This window comes from Mobula hypostoma, chromosome 9, assembly GCF_963921235.1.
Source record: "Mobula hypostoma chromosome 9, sMobHyp1.1, whole genome shotgun sequence".
Lineage (NCBI taxonomy): Eukaryota > Metazoa > Chordata > Chondrichthyes > Myliobatiformes > Myliobatidae > Mobula > Mobula hypostoma.
The window spans coordinates 109,905,498-109,925,705 of record NC_086105.1 but is presented as its reverse complement, the minus strand read 5'-3'; the positions used below and the strand labels follow the sequence as shown (position 1 = coordinate 109,925,705).

The 20,208-nt window shown below is 37.0% G+C and overlaps 1 long non-coding RNA gene across 1 annotated transcript; it reads left to right on the top strand.

Moving 5' to 3' along the window:
• The first annotated feature begins 278 nt into the window (after positions 1-278).
• On the top strand, positions 279-19,441 carry LOC134351357 (uncharacterized). The gene is made up of 3 exons (XR_010019134.1): positions 279-613; positions 1,129-1,518; positions 18,954-19,441. It is a non-coding gene; the product is annotated as an uncharacterized LOC134351357 (long non-coding RNA).
• Positions 19,442-20,208: the final 767 nt, after the last annotated feature.

Sequence of the window (20,208 nt, the reverse complement as noted above, 5' to 3'; positions counted from 1 at the left end):
CAGTTGAAATATCAGTGGTAGTGTGGTGACAGTGTCGTGATCTGAAATGTAATTGTTCATCAGGTCTTTCAAGGTAATCTACCTGATACTTTGCTGAACGTGGAAGATTTATTTACAGCCTTGACAGGAGGCCTGATCTTTTCAAAGTTCAATTTGATTAATGCCTATCTTATCTTGAGTTACACGAAGAGTCTAGTTTATATTTAACTAACAATATACACTCTGGCATGTTTCAATTTGATTGATTGATTGATTGTTCGTCCATCGTTGGCGTCGATGAGGACCTCGACACCATAATGATGGTGTCGAGACTAGCGCGTGATTTGGATTTAAGTGAGGGAGAGTTGCGCAGCGTCAGCCTCACTCTCTCTTCCCAATTCCCATCTGGATCCAGTGGCAAGACAGAGTCTAGACGGCTGGAGATGCAATAATTTGATAGAATGCCAATGGTGTTTGTTTCACTTCAGACATCTTCCAGATCATAATGAAGTGATTTTTCTGAGGAATCCATTGGACACTATGTTATTTGAGTGATGTCTCATCTCAGCTCCAAACTGGAAGATCCACAGTGACATTCTGAAAAAGAGTCCTTCAATATTTGGGAAAGTTTTGAGTATGTTTTGAAATTTAAGATCTGGAAGTGGAGCGGAGTAATGATGGCACTAAAGATGATGAGAGGCATTGAGCATGTGAATGTGTATATGATGAGAGGCATTGATCGTGTGGATAGTCAGAGGCTTTTTCCCTGGGCTGGTTTGACTCGCATGAGAGGGCACAGTTTTAAGGTGCTTGGAAGTGGGTACAGAGGAGATGTTAAGGGTAAGATTTTATGCAGAGAGTGGTGAGTGCATGGAATGGGCTGCCAGCGACGGTGGTGGAGGCGGATACGATAGGGTCTTTTAAGAGACTCCTGGACAGGCACATGGAGCTCAGAAAAATAGAGGGCTGTGGATAACCTTAGGTAATTTTTAAGGCAAGGACGTGTTCGGCACAGCTTTGGGCTGAACGGCCTGTATCGTGCTGCAGGTTTTCTGTGTCTATGCTTCTATGTTAAACAGTGACTCCTTTGCTTGTATCTTCAGAAACAGCTCTATTTCCATCTTTAATATCTTTATTTTTCCCTTTCAGGGTTCTTTTGAAGACCCTGAGCTGGAGTTACACACTGACTTCAGTTCTTTGCGGGAATGGGACCAGCTCTCGGAGTTTCATAACCGGCTGTTGTTGTTCGTCATGCCAAGGGCTCAGCCTAAGAGTCTGGCTCAGATTTGGAAGCCTTGGATCTTAGGGCTCTGGAGTGGGCAGATCGAGGGTCAGTGTCTCGGCAGGAGGCCTGTGTGTCGTCAGGGGAGTCAAAATATCTACGGCTGGAGACCCGAGATCTTCGGGCACAGAGCTCGATAAAAGCGACGTAATGGACTTTTACCATCGTAAGCCAGAGAGTTGTTTGTTATGTCTCCTCACTCACTGGGAAAATGGAGACACCTCCTTCTCCCTTATTAGGGAGAGAGAGAGCCTATGGTATGTTGAATACCGGGTGAAATGTGAAATCTTTGGGGTAACTGCAAGTCTGTGTCTTTGCTGTTGCTTTGCTCATGCTTGAGTGCTCAGTGACGGGTGCTGATGCTTTTTTGTGCCAGTGGGTGGAGGGGGATTGTTGCTCGCTGCCGGCTACGCGTGGGATGGAGGGGAGCTGGGGGGGGACTTTGGGGTTCGAACATTTAACTATTATTCATTCTTTGGGGCACTCTCCTGTTTTCGTGGATGGTTGTAAAGAAAAAGCATTTCAGGATGTATATTGTATACATTTCTCTGACACTAAATTTGACCTATGAACCTTTGAGGACATAGTATCAAAGCGGATGGTCAACATTTGACTACAGTAAAGGCTAATACAATCAAAGATGCATATACTCTCAAGTAAATTGCAGGGATCAGGTCCTCTCTAGACAATTATAGTAGTAAGTTCAATGGTAGTATAGTTTAGAAAATTGTAGTAGTAAATTTATACCAAATTTTGCAGGATTGTTTCATCCATTAAAAAATTACTGAAGAAATCAGTTGAATGATGTGACAAATCATTAAAATTTTGTGGAAGTATTATGCTTGAGCTCAGAATGTGTCAAAAGAGATAAAAACTAGCGTACAATTCATTAGCTTATTTTAATGGAATAGTGATCTTTGATAGGTTGGATAATGGGGACAAGAGAATAATTTCATCTGCATTTCTTATCCTTGGTGCCACTAAATAAAACTAAGCCAAATTAGAACAAGAAGTGTTGGCCTTGATATTTTCAGGTAAGAAGTTTGATAAGTTCCTTTACAGCTAAAGGTGTTAAAGCTACTATTCTATCTAATCATTAGCATCTGACAGCTTTTCTGAATCTAACGTTAGCAGTTCTCATGTTAGATGCAGAAGTCAAGCATCAATCTTAGCTATAATTTTCAGTACAGAAAATCAACAGTTCACAGTAATCATGATGCTGTTTTGAGGTCTCTAACCTAGTATAAGTTTTTCTAATTAGGGAAGAAGTATTTTAATTCTCATATTTGTCACTACAGATGATATTGCCAGGACAACAAAAAGAGATTGTGTTATTGTGAATGTATATGACAACACTATCTATGGTTGGCTGGTTGACATTCCAGATTTAAATAGAGATGTTGACTCATGTTTGCTTAGTGAATTGTCAGTTAACAAAGAAAAGCTCATAAGAAAAGTCAGAACATGATTTCATAAGAACTATAGGTAGGTCTTAGCTGTGCAGGATGATCAGCACAAAAGATGTTATTAAAAGAGTCATGAATGGAGTAATCTTTGATCGCCCATGTAATAAAAGGACATCAGGGCAGTAGTGTATATGGTTACATCATACCAATTTGTAAGCAGAATCTCAATATCGGTTTATATGTTCATTCATCAATTCTGTGCTGGTTCTTAGAATAATCCCCAAAATTTTATTGCTTATTTCCCTGTAAGATATTCTCTTACACATGCCCATCAACTGCTTTCAATTCTCCTATTACCCATCTACACTAGGAGTAATTCATAGTAGCTAATTAACTTAACAACCAATGCATCTTCAAGATGTGGGTGCAGTCTGGGTGACTCAGAGGTAACACATTTGGTCAAAGGTCTACTGTGCGAGTTGGAAGAGATCACAAACCCAGTTCACAGAAGCTGGGGGGGGGGCGGTATTAGGACCACTTCTTGCCTCACTCCGGCCCTGTCTCAGTTGCACCAGTGCAGATAGCCACTACATTATAGCATTAGCTACAAGTAAATTTTGCAAATTTAGAAGGAAAAGAATCATTCATCATGATAAACATCATATTCAAAGTGTCTCTGATGAATCAAGCACCGTCATTCAAAACATTGGATAGTTTGAAATATTTGTCTGCCCCACATGGGCTTCCAGAAAAATAAAGTGTCAAATAATAGACCTTGATTTTGTTCAAAAGAATTTACATAATTCATGGGTAAAGAGAGATTAAAGCATACCAGATTTTCATTGTGCCACTCTTCTTCTGATGGAACAGCTGGCTAAACAGTGCAAATTATCAGATGAATGCCATCAATCAAGAAAGTACTGGATTCAAGTGAAATGAAAGCACATTCATCACTGGATCACAACATTCCGGCAAACATTCTAAAAACTTATCGGAATAAGATACGTTCTTTTTCAAATGATAGTCATGAACAAAGTTCTCCTCATTGAAGCCAAATTAAATATGATTGGTAGGAAATAAACAAATAAACAGAAAGAGAATCATAGGCGGAGGTCTGAAATTGACCCTAAACATTATGGTGAAAGTTGCATAAAAGACATTTTTTTTAGATTATAAAGACACGCAATCCTCTTTTATTGTCACTTAGGAATGCATGTATTAAGAAATGATACAATATTTCCTGCGGTGTGATATTACAAAACGCAGGACAGGCCAAGACTGAAAAAACTGACAAAACCACATAATCATAACATATAGTTACAACAGTGCAACAATACCATAACTTGATGAAGAAATCCATGAGCACAGTAAAAAGTTCAAAGTCTCTCAAATGTCCCAAATCTCACGCAGATGGGAGAAAGAAGAAAAACTCTCCCTGCCATGCCCAACCACAATCTGTCTCTGAGTCATCCGAAAACTTCGAGCCTCCGAATCAGCTCTCCGAAACCGACTACTGAGCGCCATCTCTGTCCAAGCAATTCAGCCTCAATCTCGGTCGCCAACAGCAGGCAAAGCTAGGGATTTTGAGGCCATTCCTCCGGAAGATTACCGACCGCACAGTAACGACAGCAGCGAATGAGCGTTTCAGAAATTTCTCCAGATGTTCCTCTGTGCTCTCACGTCCATCTCCATCAAATCAAAATTGTCCACAGCCCCTATTTAACGGATACAATATCATTTTTCGCCGGAGGGCTGCACTGTTCTCTCTCCTCCCGCCGTTTAGTGATATTATTAGATTTCTGAATTTTGCTAATAAGGTACCTGTAAAAATCAAAGAATATGAAAGCTGGAATGGATCAAATTAATTGGATAATCAGCCAAAATAGATGCATTGGAGTGTATAAGTTAAAACAATTTGTATCCAAAACAAAGCCAAAAATGTCCAAATCTATATATAATTATGTGGAAATTCAAACAGAGGGATCAGGTGCTAATATGGGCTATATTGTTGTAACAGCACTTTCTACTTTACGTTCAAGCTACATTTTCATTGAAATTAGTGGTCTTTAGATTGAGTAAAGAATTTTTTCTATCAGTACAAAGCCTGTAGTCAGTGTCTTACCCTAGTGTAAAGAACTGGCAGAGTATCTCACCATGTGAGGATTAGTAGGCATGAATCCAAGAAGCTAGACAAATTGCAATCCTTTGATATCACTTACTGGTTGTTCCTAATCTGTACTTGCATAAGGTTGTGCAAGAAAGCTTTTCTGAGAAGTGTTCCTGTTCAACTCTTTATAGATTCTTACAAATACATCGCATCTTGCCTATCACTAACCACATAGTACTATTTGCCAGTTGTGTCGTGGTAGGAAGGCAGTGAAAAAATGGCTTAATATTGAGTGCAGAAAGACTTTTGTCTGTTCAGTGGTTGTTTTGTATAATCAGTCTGGGTAATTCTTTTGAATTGATTGCTTCCTTAGCCAGCTATAGAAAGGATATAGCATGAGCATGACAGAAAGTAAGATGAAGTATTATTATACAATCTCATTAATTTTCTCCCTTGCAGAATCTTTTCTTAAGAATAGGTAGGAGTCTTCATATCCATCTGAAAGGTAATGGATCATTCCAATTTACAAAGGAAAATCAAATTTAATTTGTACACAATGCCAAAACAAGATAGTGAAGATCTATAACTTGGGAAATGATTGAAACTCATCTTCTTCTACTTAAGTACGTTCTGTCTAATTTAACAGTTCAATTCCCACATCCTAAAAATAAACCATTGTACATCAGCCTAAAGCAGAAAACTTCTTAATTTGTTGAGGAGTAATTCAAACTCAATGTGTAGATTCACCAGGGCGTCCTACAGAATGACACAAAATTATCATGGAGATCCCAATGGAAGAAGCCTTCCAGAGCTGGGGATAAGGGACAATTTTGTTCAGGGTAAGATGTTTTATCTAATCGAACAGTGCTAGATGCTAACATGGAATGCTCAAAGTGCAAACAAAGCAATTCTTCTCTACTAATATCTCTCCCTATGAATTCCACACAGAACATTTTTCTTTGTACTTAACAGAAACAGAAGCTTTTGTGAAAATGTTAACCTTGGTTGTAGTGTTTATAGTATGGCTATATACTATATAGTAGTAATATTTGGTTTAAATTATAAGACCATAAGACGTAGGAACAGTTCTGCCATTCCATCATGGCCGATTTATTACCGCTCTCATTGGAACAAAATGAAAATTTTAATCGTGTGTTGCTGCAAGGTGAAATCCAACTTAATATAGAAAGTATTATATTTGAAACCAAGGAAACTAAAGAGATGTATCTCTTTTTTGTACTTAACTGAAGCTTACAATATTCATTTTTTTGGGAAAATATCTTTCTTTAGTTCCCCAAGGGTTTGAAATGAGTGGGGCAGAGACGTCTATTTGTACAATCTGATCACATTTTCAGACTGTCCATAAGCCTTCAAATATATAAGGCTTCCAATTTTTTTTTAATGCAAAAGACCCCCCTGAAAAACAACTAGCTGGCCAATTGAGGAAAGTAAAAAAGAACAATTGCTCAATAGTAGAGTATTTGTAAATTGTTTGATTTCATCTTTCTTTTATGTAAGTTCATAAAAATGCCTTGTGCCAAATAGGATATTGACTTGTGTGCTAAAATACGTGAGAATCCACAATGAAACAAAAATGGAGGTCTTTTCATGATGGAAACAAGCTTTGATATTTTTAATCTTACAGATGGGAGCTATTTGCTGAGTGATTGAAATGTGGTTTGAAGCTGCAAAATAAGCCCTGGATCATAGAGAGAAGTGAATCCAAGATCTATCCTTACAGTCTGATCTCAATATGGATTCCTTGAGTGATACAACTGGCGGCTGGCAGAGTGGCTCCGCTATTAATGCTGCTGCCTCACAGTTCCAGTGACGTGAGTTCAATCCTGACCTCCAGCACTCTCAGTGTGAAGTCTGCATATCCTTCCTGGGATCAAATGTGTTTCCCCGGGTGGTCTTATTTTTCCCATATTCCCCAAAGGCATTAAGGTTGGTATGTCAGTTGGCTATGATAAATTGTCCCAGCCAAATGTGTAGGCGAGTTGTAGATTATATTCCTTCAGGGGACTCGGGGTGGCAGGTGGGGTGTGAGGAAATGTGACTAGGTTGAAAATAGGATTGGTGTTGATGATGGTTGTTGCAAACTCTGTGGGCTAAAGAGTTTGGATCTGTTTATACTGACTCAATGGATTCACAAATTACCAACCCTTGATGTGTAAACATTCAATTTTCTTTAATTATTTTGTACTTAAACATGTTCATGTTTTGAATGATTAAAATATAGTTTGAAGTTGCTAAGTAGGACCCGAATTCTGGAGAGAGCTCTCCATATGGCTGGAGTACTCAAGGACATTTTCAACCTCTCGCTGCTTCAGTCTGAGATTCCCACCTGCTTCCAGTGCCAAAGAAGTGTAGGGTGAGCGGCCTCAATGACTATTCCCCAGTAGCACTCACATCTACAACAGTAAGGTGCTTTGAGAGGTTGGTTATGACTAGAATTAATTCCTGCCTGAATAAGAGCCTGGACCCACTGCAATTTGACTCCTGCCACAACAGGCCTACAGCAGATGCAATCTCACTTGTTTTCCACTCTTCTTTGGAGCATCTGAATCAGAATCTGATTTAATATCACTGGCATATGGCATGAAATTTGTTGTAATGCAGTAGCAGTACATTGCAATACATAATAAAAACTGTAAATTACAGTAAGAAGTATATAAATATTAAAAAGTTAAGTAAGTAGTGCAAAAAGAGAGAAAAAAGTAGTGTTCATGATTCAATGTCCATTCAGAAATCTGATGGCAAAGGAGAAGAAGCTATTCCTGAATCAGTAAGTGTGTTCCTTCAGGCTCCTGTACTCCTCCCTAAAGGTAGCAATGAGAAGAGGGCACGTTCTGGGTGGTGGGGGTCCGTAATGATGGATGCCGCCTTTTTGAGACATCGCACCCTGAAGATGTCCTGGATACTGTGGAGGCCAGTGCCCATGATGGAGCTGACTGAGTTTACAACTTTCTGCAGCTTATTTTGGCCCTTCCATACCAGAAGGTGATGCAGCCAGTTGGAATGCTTTCCATGGTACATCTGTTGAAATTTGCAAGTGTCTTTGGTGACATACCAAATCTCCTCAAACTCCTAATGAAATATAGCTGCTGCTGTGACTACTTTGTAACTGCATCAATATGTTGGGCCCAAGATAGATCTTCGAAGATTTTAACACTCAGAAACTTGAAATTGCTCACCTTTTCCACTTCTGATCCTACTGTTTATCAATTACAGCTCATTGTTCAACACCATCATTCCCTCAGTACTAATAACTAAGCAACAGAACCCGGACATCCTATCTGTCCTTACAAGTAGATCTCAACTTCCTTATTGGGAGACCACAGCCAATGCATATTGATAATATCATCTCTTCCTTGCTGACTTTCAGACAAGGTGCACTTTAATGATGTGTTCTTAGCCCTCTGTTCTACCCTGTCCATGCTTATGACTGTTTGGCTAAGCACAGCTCAAACACCATCCATAGATTCAATGATTGCACCACTGTTGTTGGTAGAATCTTGTATGGCAATGGTGAGGCTTACAAGAATGAGATAGATCAGCTGGTTGAGTGGTGTTACAACAATGATCTTCCACTCTACATCAGCAAGACCAGGAAAATGACAGTGGATGTCAGAAGGGGAAGCCGAGAAAACAGACAAGTCTGTATTGAGAGGTGAGTGGTAGAAAGGTTGAGCAGCTTCAAGTTCCCAGTCGTCAGCATCTCAGAGGACCTATCCTGGGCCCAAAACATTGATGCAATCATGAAAAAGCATGTTAAGACCTCTGTTTCATTAGGAATTTGAGGAGATTTGGTTTGTTACCAAGGACTTTTACAAATTTCTATAGATTTATTATGGAGAACATCATGACTGGTTGCATCCATGCCTGGTATGTTGCCTCCAATGGACAAGTCTGCAAGAGATTAGAAGGTTGGAGACTCAGCCAGGTCCATCAAGGGCACAACCCTCCCCACAAGCAAAGACACTTTCAAGAGGTGCTGCCTCGGAAAGGAGACATTCATCATTAAGGACTTAAATAATCTGGGATGTGCTCACTTCTCTTTTCTACCATCAGGTAGGAGGTACTGGAGCCTAAAAATCCGCTCTCAATGTTTTAAGAACAGCTTCTTCCCCTGTGCCATCACAATTTTGAAAGATGAACAGTGAATACTGCCTCATTTTTGCCCTCTGCTGCACTCACTGCGGTCGCAAAGCAAAAAATTTCACAAAATTTGTCAGTGATAATAAACCTGATTCCGTTTCTGATTCTCTGCCATTAGTTCAAGGTTGCTTGTATGCACACAAAATTCTTAATGCCCTGAAACATTTCAAACTTTAATATGATTACTGTCAATACTAATGTCAACCGTCCCTTTCTAGCATGAAAGACCATGTCATTACTTTTAGCAACTGTGCAGGATCTGGCAAAACACATTATTAGAATTGACATGTTAATGGAAGGAACCTGAAGAATTTAATTCCAATGATATTTGGCCCAAGGAAGGAAGAGGGAAAACCTATAGTTTCTAACACTATCTGCTGCATCCTGTCATGTGTTATAACAAACCACAATACATAAGGTATTAATTACAGAGAAGAGGAAATACATCCAATACTTCATTTTTAAAGTTGTATGGATCTTCCATCTATTTTGCCAATTTTTAGAAGTTATTCCCAGAGGAAGTGCAAAGGTGCTTATGTGAAGTGAAGTGTAAATCTAGCAAAAGTAATTTCATGTAATTCTCTTTATTGCTGTAAATTTTAAAAATGAATTTAGTTGATTTAGTTTCTAATTCCTCCCCTTATCTACAGCTAGTGCAATTTACTCCATTTGAAAAATTATTAACAAAATAATCCTCACAAACAGAATCCTCATAAAGGGAATTCTTGGTAACTGCTACAAAGATGCATTTTATTATTATTGCTATTCATTCTGAGGGTGGGAGTGCAGTCAAGCATTTATTGCTCATCCCTGTGTTCCAAAGAAGATAAGAGGCTCAAAAGCCTGCATCAGTGGGTGTTTAAAAACCAGACATTAGACCATAGGACATAGGAGCAGAATTAGGTTGTTTGGCCCATCGAACCTGTTCCACCATTCAATCATGGCTGATTTATTTCCCCTCTCAACCCCGTTCTCCTTCCTTCTCCCTATAGCCTTTGTTGCTCTTATTAATTAACTGCCAATTGACCTATACTTTAAATATACAGTATACAATGACTTGGACCCACAGCTGTCTGTAGCAATGAATTCCACAAATTCACCACTGTCTGGCTAAAGAAATTCCTCCTCGTCTCTGTTCTAAAGAAATGTCCTTCCATTCTGAGGCTGTGCTGTCTGGTCCTAAACCCACCCACTATTGGAAATAGCCTATGCACGTACACTCTATCTAGGCCTTTTAATATTCGGTAGGTTTCAATGAAATTCCCCCTCATTCTTCAAAGCTCCAGTGACTATAGGCCTGGAAGTCCTCATACATTAACCCCTTCATTCTTGGGACCATCATTGTGAACTTCCTCTGAACCCTCACCAATGCCATCACATCCATTCTTAGATATGGGCCCAAAACTGCTCCAATACTCCAAATTTTGTCTGACCAATGACTTGTAAAGCCTCAGCATTACATCCTTGCTTTTACATTCTCGCCCTCTCGTAAACAATGCTAACATTGCATTTGCCTTCCTTACTACTGACTCAACCTGCAAGTTAACCTTTAAGGAATATGCTGCACTAGGACTCCTAAATCTCTTTGCACTTCCAATTTCTGACTTTAGTGTTAAGCAGGAAGTACGTATGAATCAGATTGGATAAGGATAGGAAGTTTCTTTGCCTAAAGGACATTATTGAATCGTGTACTCCTTTCTTCTAAGGCTTTCAGACTCCCTTCGGTTACAAATATTCCGTTTGTCAGCTTAATTACTGTTCATTGAACTTGGAGCAAATAATGAACAAAGTGCTTTGAAAAGCAGATTGAAATGTGGGATGGTCCAATAAATAAATAAAGAGAAGGTAAGAAATTGGCCATCACTGAGAATATGACAGAAAGCCTGGAAGAATATAAAAAGTCAGACTGAAATTACAAGGGAAAGTAACCAGACAGCATGTAAAAATACTACCAAGAAAAAACAAGCAAAATCCAAAAAGTAGATAAAGATAGAGCTGATTGTGAAATTATGTAATTAGACACCTTTTAAAAGTCTTTGGAGATTTCATTTCAAAATGGAGTCGGTGTCGCATTATGAAATTGTTATCGATTCATGAAGTGACAGCTTCTTTGAATTGTTTCCTGATTTTTTTCAGACTTCGGTCTCCATTTTCTACAAATCTAGATTTTTAAAAAATTTAAAATGAAGCTGATGTCGCATTTAATTAATTAGTAGCTTAACTATGTTGCATTGTCCTATTGAAGTGTTTTTTTCTATTTTCTTAATATTTCTATCTTTCATAATTTTAGTTATTCAAAGGTTAATGAGATTTTTTTCCTCGGTTAGATTATGTTAACTTTAAACAGCAGTTGATGCTGTACCTTTAAATTCATTTTCGGGTTTGGATCAAAAATCCTTTTGAATGGATTTTCCTTTGGCGGTTTTTTTTGTGTTTCAAGATGCTATTTATGTTTTTCTTATTTTTATGACTCGGATGAATTACTTACTTGGATGTTAAAGCTTTTTTTCTATATAATTGGGCTTACAGACGATTTTTTTTGTTTATCAATTCTAGTGGGTAGGTTGGGGTAAAGTTCTTTTTAGATAATTATCATATTTTACAATTTATAAACTTTGAATGTATTGTTTTTTCTTATTAAGGTTAATTTTAGTTCACAATTCTTAAAGCTTTTTTGTGTTTCTTTTCATTACTGTATTAACTGTTGGAGTGGAGACAACTAAGATGTTACCTAACTGGAAGTCCAGTAGGGGGTTAGTTTTTCTAGGGGGGAGCTTGCTGCTTTATATTTGCAGCTTTCTTGCTGTAAGTTTAGAGGGTGTGGGTGAGAACTCCAATGTTAATATTATATATGGAATTTTGGCATATTTGCACTATATGTGATGTAATTTCACCCTGTTTTTTTTCTTCTATACCTTTGCTCCAGAGTTGACATATAAATTTCTGATATGGTTTAATGCCTGCTATCCTTTTTTTTCTTATGTTCAATGGTTAGTCCATTGAACTTTGTAAACTGGAATGTCAGGGGTTTGAATCATCTGGTTAAAAGGGGAAGGGTGTTTGCACATCTTAAACAGCTTAAAGCAGAGGTAGTTTTTTTACAAGAAACACATATTCGTTACTCAGGTAACTCTCGTCTTATGGCACGATGGGCGGGACAACATTTTGATTCAACTTTTCAAGCCAAGGTGAGGGGCGTTTCAATTCTTATAAACAAAAATGTTCCTTTTGAGCTTCATAGTAAGATTTCTGATCCTAATGGTCGTTTTATTATTGTTTCAGGGAAACTTTATAATATACAGGTAGTTTTAGCCAACCTTTATGCTCCTAATTCGGATGATGTAGGGTTTTTTGACCGTTTTTTTTCCTTCATTGCCAGAACTAAGCTCATACTTTCTTATACTGGGTGGTGTCTTCAATTGTTGATTGGATCCAGTCTTGGACAGATCTTCCTCTATCCCCAGACGATTAAGTAAATCTGCTTTATCAATTCAATCTTTTCTTTCCAATTCTGGAATATCTGATATTTGGCACTTTTTTCATCCATATGAAAGAGATTACTCGATTATTTTTTAATTGATCATCAGTTGATTCCATCCATCCGTTCCTGTGACTATAAGAGTATATTGATTTCAGATCATGCCGCACTTACGTTGTCTATAGTTTTTCCTGGTCTGCCTCAAGTAAATAAACACTGGCGTTTTAATCCGACCTTGTTGTCGGATAACAACTTTGTAAGATTTATGGAGGATCAGATAATACATTACCTGAAACCTCAAGTCAGGTTGTTTGGGATGCAATGAAAGCATATCTAAGAGCTCAGATAATTTCTTATACAGCAAATTTGAAAAGAAAGACTCAAAAAGAACATTTAGAATTGATCAATCAGATTAAAACCATAGACCAATTATATGTCCAGGTCAAGGATCCGGATTTGTATAAGAAAAGAATGGAACTTCACAACTAAATTTAATCTTATTTCTACTTACCCGGTTAAACGCCAACTTTTGGGCAGCAAAAGTAAGTTCTATATTCACAGGGATAAATCTGGTAAGTCCCTAGTTAACTAACTTAGACATTTTAAAGCAGAACAACATATCACTAAAATTCGAATGAGTAATGAGAATATTACTATGGTCCATTCTGAAATACTTCTGAATTCTTTAATGGTAATACTACTGTCATGCAATTTTTAAATAGTTTAAATATTCCTAAACTTTCTTCTGATCTCAAACATAAATTGAATGAGCCATTATCCTTAGAGGAAATATCCTCTGCTATTTCTACTTTTCAGCCTGGTAAATCTCCTGGTCCAGATGGGTTCTCTGCAGAATTTTATAAATCATTTTCTTCAGTTCTTATCCCAACTTAGTTTAGTTTTTTCTGATTCTTTAAAAAAAAATAAATTGCCTGCATCATTTGATGAGGCTTGTATTATTCTTTTAGCGATAAAAGGCAAGGATCCGTTAGAATGTGCTTCATATAGGCCGATCTCTCTATTAAATGTAGATGTTAAAATTTTAACTAAAGTTTTGGCCCATAGGTTGGAGACTATTTTACCCTTAATTATCCCCGAGGATCAATCTGGTTATATTAAAAATAGCCTTCACTTTATGAATATTAGGCATCTTTTTAATATCCTATATTTATCTTCATCAGGGATTCCTGAATGTGTTATTTTTCTTGATGCTGAAAAGGCATTTGACCAGGTGGAGTGGCACTATTTATTTGCGGTTTTAGAAAAATTTGATTTTGGACATAATTTTATTAAGTGGATTAAGATACTATATTCTCATCCAATTGTATCAGTTTTGACTAATTCTCAGCAATCCCAACCTTTTGACCTTAAACGTGGCACCCAACAAGGATGCCCTTTAAGTCCTCTACTATTTGATCTGGCCATCGAGCCATTGACAATTGCGTTTCACAGTTGTACTGAATTGACTGTGATCTGGAGGGGCGGTCTTGAGCATAAAGTCTCTCTATATGCCAATGATTTGTTACTTTTTATATCAAACCCGAACATCTCCTTACCCTTGATGTTTTCACTTCTTAATAAATTTAGTCAGTTATCCGGATACAAACTTAATTTACATAAGAGTGAACTTTTTCCGATAAATAAAGAAGCACAAGTATTAGAATTTCAAAATCTCCCTTTTAAAGTAGTAAACAATTGTTTTACTTATCTTGGTATTATAGAAACAAGGAATTGTAATCGCCTTTTTGATGAGAATTTCAATAATCTTTTAAATTTTACAAAACAGTGTCTAGCACAGTGGTCACCTCTATCTGTGTCTCTAATTGGGTGAATTAATATGATTAAAATGTACATTCTTCCTAAATTTTTATACTTATTTCAATCTTTACCTATATTTATTCCTAAAGTTTTTTTTTGATTCTTTAGATTCTATTATCTCGTCATACCTATGGAAGGGTAAACAGTCTAGACTTAATAAAGCTCATCTTCAAAAGCCTAAAAGAGAAGGTGGCTTGACATTGCCTAATTGAATGCTTATAAGAAATTATCTATTCCAGCTTTACTTGGATTTACACTTCCTTGCCACTTGCCAAAATTTATTATTAATCCTGTAATCAGGCATACTCTGAGAATATGGGCTCAATTAGAAAATATCATGGCCTTTATAGTTTTTCCCTTTTTAGTCCTATTCTATACAATCATTTATTTCAACCTTCTATGCAGGATTCCACATTCCAAGACTGGTGTAGGAGAGGTATCAGGCGTTTTGAAGATCTTTTTATAGACAGTCAGTTTGTGACTTTTGAACAGTTGTCTACAAAGTTTAATTTACTGAATACTCATTTTTTTAGATATCTTCAAATTGGACATTTCATTAGCCCTTTAATACCACATTTTCCTGAACAACCTGATAAAAATGTTGTAGACTTGTTTCTTCAAATGAACCCCTTGGGTAAAGGTTTAATTTCTACTATTCATGTCAGATTTATGAATCTCAGACGAGCCCCTTCTGATAAAATTAAAACTGCTTGGGAGCATAACTTTGGTTTTTCTTTGTCCAACGAGGTTTGGGATTCAATTCTTAAGTCAGTCAATTCAACTTCTTTATATGCTTGTCATTGTCTTTTGCAGTTTAAAGTTGTCCACAGGGCTTATATGTCTAAAACCAAATTGACGAAGTTTTATCCTGATATTAGTCCCTGGTGTCACAAATGCAAAGGAGATGAGGATTCCCTTATTCATATATATTGGGCTTGTCTTTCTTTGGAAAATTTTTGGAAAGATTTTTTTTAACTTTATCTTCTATATTAAATTGTCATTTGGAACCTGATCCTTTGATTGCTCTTTTTGGTATTTCTCGAGTCTCTGACAAGCATTTGATCCTGGCTAAATGACAAACATTGTCTTTTGCCTCTCTTTTAGCTAGACATGCAGTACTCCTTAAGTGGAGAGATGTAGTTCCCCCTACCCATGTTCAATGGCTTAGGGATATTACGTCTTGTTTAGATCTTGAGAAGATTTACTATTCACTTTTTAATTCAGACATAAAATTCCATAAGGTGTGGGGACCTCTTCTTGAATATTTTCATAATTCTCACCTAGATTGACAGGTGTATTTTTTTTTCTTCCCTTGATAGTCAGATCCTGTTTTTCCAGCTTTCTTTGATTTTTTGATTAGGTAGCAGGTTGCTTTTTTATTATTATTATTCATTTCTTTTTTTACTACAATATTTAGCTCTGGGATGATAAAAGTTTATCTCAAATATCCTTTCAAATATTTATACTTATGATATAGTGATTGGCTTGGAGTTGGATAGTGGGTGGGTTGGGTGCTTTCCTATTTATTTTTCATTTTTAATATGGGTGACTTGCTCATTTGTTAAGATATTTCTGTCTGTCTGCTATTTCTGTCTGTATTGCAATGATCCATTCATTTATACTATTGATTTTTTTCTTCTATGCTGTAGTTTGTAGAAAATCATAAATAAAATATTTTAAAAAACTGTGAGTGGGGAATATTTTGGCTGCTGCCTTCTCAATAGAGGGAGATGATGTTAGTACTCTGATGAAGTTGTCCCCGACCTAAAGTATTAATTATGTTTTTCTTTCCTAAGTGCTGCCCGACTTGCTGGGTGCATCCAGCATTTCCTGTTTTTGTTTCAAATTTCCAGCATCTGCAGTTTTTTTTTTAACGTTCTAATTTACAATCAGAATGGAGATGTTAAGTGTCTGATTAATTGATTGTTTTTATTTTAGGAAGCAACAGAGGGGTTCATTCAGTAACATCGATGAAGTTGACATGGGCTTTAGCGAGGTTTTTGACAAGCCTGGTCAAAAGATAAAAACCCATGGGATCCAAAAGAGAGTGGCAAATTGGATCTAAAATTGACTCAGTGACAGGAATGAAAGGATAATAGTTGTCAGGTGCTTTTGTAACTGGAAGACTGTTACCACTGGGTTCCACAGATCTCAATACCCAGATTTTTGTTGCTTATAATATTACTGGATTAAATCTTAATGCAAAGGGCATGGTAAAATTCTATCCATCAATAAACATCTCAGTTTGATGCTGAAATATTTAAATAAGCAGTCACCATGATGCAGCATGCAATAGCTATCAAATTTAGTTACCCACTGAATCCCCAATCCCTAGCTTCCAACCATATCTGTCTGTAGAAATACTTTAACTATATGGCAGTATTTCATCATAAACAAATAAAAAAAAATGAGTTTTTACTTCAAAGAAACCAACCAACCAAACAACTATTTATTGACATCTTCATGTTTACTCCTGCCGGATCATTACACTTGCTCCGTGTACTATTCCAGTAGTCACACTATACCTTCAGGGCCCCACAGTTTAAATCTTGTTCCAGTGAAAAGTAATGGTCTGCAGGCATAACTAGGCTCTGGTTGCAGATCCCAAGGTTCACTGCTGTCAAAGGCTATTGACCCACTTTTAACTGTCTCTGATGGTCAAAGACATTTAAATGCAGTTTAAAAGAATTAAAAATAATACAAATTTACATGAAAACACATTTAACACATAAAATAGCTAGTTTAAAGCTGAGGAGACATGACCAAAATACATGCGGCCCCTCAGCTCAAGATGATGGAATTGTACCTCAGAATTCAGTGCTATGTCTATTCTGAAGCTGGAAGTCAGATACATTAATATCTAACCTGCAGTATATACCTGACTTCCTCATCTTAACGTGTAAGTACAGAGGTCGAGAAGGTACTCATGTAAGGCTAAGTGCCGAAAGCTGTCCCTGGAACCACTGTCTGCAGTTCAGTACAACTTGGGCCATTATTGTAAGCTGGATCACATTGACTTCAGCTTAATAATAGCGTAATTATTATGCTGCTTCAGGATTCCATTACATGTAGCCATTCTCGTGGCAATTGTTTGGAATTCTTGGAAGCTTTTGAAATAAAATGATGGGATCTATGAATAAAGTTCCCAAGACAAAGTAATAACTTTTGGGTGAAGTAATGAAAGTTTCTAATAATGCTTTTGTACTACACATGATTCAGAATCCCTCATCTAAGTATTGGTTTCCATATCAGACAATGAAATCTATCGCTACTCTGCTGAAAAAATGAGATATTGAAAGAAGGCTCAATGATTAACAACTAGACACAAACTGCAGTTCAGTCCTATGTATGGAGTCATGCAGTCTCAGCTGAAATCTTATATCCTGCTATTATCTCAGTATATTATCACCAACCATGTCAAAAGGAATCTGGAGGCCTGGCGTATTACCTTCACTGGTAGTAAACTCCTTATACTGAGATTGTTTGCCAGTGGGTTCATTTTCAAAATCTGCTGTACAGTGTCTATAAAAAGTATTCACCCCCTTTGAAAGTTTTAATGTTTTACTGTTTTACAATATTGAATCACAGTGGATTTAATTTGGCTTTTTTTGACACTGAAAAAGACTTTCTCGTGTCAAAGTGAAAACAGATTTCTACAAAATGATCTAAATTGATTACAAGTATAAAACACAAAATAATTGATTGCTTACGCTCTCAAGTAAGTATTTAGTAGATGCACTTTTGGCAGCAATTACAGCCTGGAATCTATGTGGATAGGACTCTATCAGCTTTGCACATCTGGACACTGCAGTTTTTCCCCATTCTTCTTTAGAAAATTGCTTACACTCTGTCAGATTGCATGGGGATTGTGAGTGAACAGCACTTTTCAAGTAAAGCCACAATTCTCAATTGGATTGAGGTCTGGTCTCTGACTTGGCCACAACAGGACATTAACTTTGTTGTTTTTAAGTCATTCCTGTGTAGCTTTATGCTTGCCGTCATTGTCTTACTGGAAAACGAATCTTCTCCCAAGTCACAGTTCTCTTGCAGACTGCTTCAGGTTTTCCTCCAGGATTTCCCTGTATTTTTCTGCATTCATTTTACCTTCTACCTTCACAAACCTTTCAGGGCCTACTGCAGTGAAGCATCCCCACAGCATGATGCAAGCACCACCATGCTTCATGGTAGGGATGGTGTGTTTTTGACGATGTGCAGTGTTTGGCTTACACCAAACATAGCGTTAAGTCTGATTTTGGATTCATCAGACCATAGAACCTTCTACCAGCTGACTTCAGAGTCTTCCACATATCTTCTGGCAAACTCTAACTGAGATTTCATGTGAGTTTTTTTCAACCGTGGCTTTCTCTTTGCCACTCTCCCATGAAGCTGCGACTGGTGAAGAACCCAGGCAATGGTTGTTGTATGCGAGGCTCACCCATCTCAGCCATTGAAGCTTGGAACTCCTCCAGAGTTGTCATAGGTCTCTTGGTGTCCTCCCTCACTAGTCCCCTTCTTGCACAGTTTCGCAGGTTTTGAGGATGGCCTGCTTTAAGCGGATTTACGGCTGTGCTATCTTCTTTCCATTTCTTAATGATTGACTTAACTGTACCCCAAGGGATATTCAGTGATATTCTTGTATCCATCTCCTGACTTGTACTTTTCAATATTTTTTGTGCAGTTGCTTGGAGTGTTCTTTAGTCTTCATGTTGTTGTTTTTGCCAGGATACTGACTCACCAGCAGTTGGACCTTCCAGATTCAGGTGTATTTTTACTACAATCAATTGAAGCAACTTGACTGCACACAGGTCTCCAAAAACAGATCTCCGTTTAACTAATTATATGACTTCTAAAACCAACTGGCTGCACCAGTGATGATTTGGTGTGTATTAAAGGGAGGTAAATACTTATGCAATCAATTATTTTGTGTTTCATATTTGTAATTAATTTAGATCACTTTGTAGAGATCTGTTTTCACTTTGACACGAAAGAGTCTTTTTCTGTTGATCATTGTCAAAAAAGCCAAATTAAATCCGCTATGATTCAATGTTGTAAAACAATAAAATATGAAAACTTCCAAGGGGGGGGAGGGGCCGAATTATTTTTATAGGCACTGTACGTGCAAAAAATTGAAATTCAGAAGACTGAAATTTATAAATTTATTTAATAAAATAAGGTCTTATCAAGTAACATTTAACATGAAAGAGTATAAGAGTAGCCTGTATAGTGAATATTAATATAAAAAGTGTACTGTGCTATCATATAGCTGTGAAATCATGAGATAAGCTAAATAAAACATGCTTTGGCACAAATTTTATCTGCTATATTTTCTATCCAAAATTAGAGCAATATTTTTAATTTTAAAAAGTCTTTGATTGCTTCTATCACACTGGACTTCAACCATGAAACTTAACTAATCATTTTGGAATATACTGTATCCTTGTTCTTTATCATATAGTACTCTTGCTGATGAATTCTCTTTGCTGCACCCTCCAAATAAATAAATCAACAAGCCTTCAAGTTATGTAGATGACATTTTTAGAAAACGTCAGCAAGACAGAGTAAAATTTTTAAAATAATTGAAATGGAATCCAATTCTGTGCAACAGGTAATCTTCAGAGAAGTCAGAATTAGAAAACAGAAACTGATGAAGCATCTTCCACATGTCATTCACTTGTTAATAGCAATGCAAAGCCAATTTTAATTGGAATTCAGAGAAAATGCAAAAAAATATTGCTTTCATAATTTCTTATAGATGAAGCCCAAGAAGGGAAAAGGTAAACCTCATTTTTATTAAGAAGTGGGCAGCTGGGAAATAAAATTCCATCCAATAAAGTCAATCTTACAAAGGCTTTATGGTTTTCTATGCTTTTGTCAATGGACAGAAAAGGGACATCTCTGAAGACCCATGATGTTGTGTTTTATCTGTTGCAATTGTATTGAGTTTGTTTTCATTTGTGACTTTGCAGCATAGTTGTTA